The following is a 1,666-nucleotide window of genomic DNA, read 5'->3' as shown; positions in this document are numbered from 1 at the left end:
TTATATATTACAAAATAATGCATATTCATAGAATGCTTATACATAAACATAATATTTCCCCGCCTCCCCTTGCTTCTCATGGTAATTAGGTCTCCTCTTGCGTCTGCGTTTTGAGTTCCTTTGGTGGTCGCAAATTCCTGGGTGGGGGTCGTATAGATGAAGTATCTCCTCTTCCTCGCTGATGAACTTTTTACCTTGTCCTTCTGCGCAGCCTCAGTTGTTCCCTGGCTCCTAACTAAACCGCAAGACCAGTTTGGGCTAGGATTTTAGGTGATCTATTGCTAATTTGTACGACAATAGGAAGCTTCTGTTTGAGCCAGAAGATAATATCTTAGCAACAGTATCAAAACCTGGTATGTCTTTGTGCATAGTCCCCTCGTCTTGGTGCAAGCTCCTCAGTCCTGCACCATCAACCTGAAATTATTTTAATTCCCTATCTCACTGGCTGAGGATGGCGCCCGGTGTCCCCCCGTCCTGGCCTTCAGAGCCCTCCGGGGGCTCTGTGTCCCCTGGGGCCTTTCCCTTCACGGGTGCCAGCTCCCCGACCCAGGGCCCGGGCTGGGCGCCACGGCGCGCGCAGGCTGCCGTGCCCGTACGGACCCCTGCCCCAGAGGCCCGGCATTCTGCGTGGGGCAAGGGCAGAAAGGAGTCGTGAGCCGCCTCTCGTTTGGGGGATCGCCTCAAGTTTTATGTCCGGGCCCTGCTTTAGTACAACTGGGTTATAATCAGACAAAGCCAATTTTTATAAAAATATATATTTTTTCATTTGGGTTCAATCGATGTAGGGTGGGAAGCAATAGGCAAAGCCGCGCTGGGTGCGCGGAGAGCCGCAGCTCTGCCACACGCACCCCGAGCGCCAAAACCAGCGGGTTTTTTACACTGCTGTGCCACCCTCTAACCAATCCTCTCTCGTCAGATGATTGTCCTGCTTTTTCTCCACTGGGCCCTTTGAGATGCTCGGGGCTTTGTCCTCCCCTGTGGGGTCTTTCGGAAGTCTCGAAGCCTTGGTGCGGTTGCAGGTTATCTCTAGGCGGGGGGTTCCGAGAAGCGGCGACATATTGTCTCTAGGTGAGAAGCGGTTGCACACCAGCTGTAGGCGGGGATTCTGAGAAGCGATTCTGTTGTCCCAAGCGAATAGCACGCTTCATGTTTTACCCGTAGATACTCGAACATTCATCATAATTACAATACAGGTTATAGCGATCACAGATCATCTCAGAGCCACGCAGGGAACCACATTCTATTTCTACAATATTTTAGACAGCAGGATATTGTGGTTTAACATTTACAGATCGTTCAAGGGCAACGCACCCGCCCTGCTTAACTCAGCAGCTGAGTTACAGCGGTTCGGCACCAGAGCCGCCATTGAGCTCCGGCTCCCCGCGGGACGGCGCGGTCTGTCCCTTGGCGCGCTCCGTACTGCGCGCGCCGGCCCGACCCGCCCTTTCCCGCCCCGCCGCCTCCTTCGCGGGCGGCCGCCATCTTGGAAGCGGGCAAGCGGCGTGCTCTTCCCTGGCGGGGTGGTGTTTCCCGGGAGGAGAAGGAGGGGAGGGTGGGGATGGAGGAAGGGGTGAGTCTCCGCTAACGGTGGAAGGCGGCGCTGAAGTCGTGGCGGTGGGGGAAGCGGGCAAAGAAGGCGGCGGTGCCCGGAGGCAAGATGTCGGCC

Source organism: Athene cunicularia, assembly GCF_003259725.1.
Source record: "Athene cunicularia isolate RWA chromosome 1 unlocalized genomic scaffold, athCun1 chr1_part4, whole genome shotgun sequence".
NCBI classification, from domain to species: Eukaryota; Metazoa; Chordata; class Aves; order Strigiformes; family Strigidae; genus Athene; species Athene cunicularia.
This window is presented reverse-complemented; position numbering follows the sequence as displayed.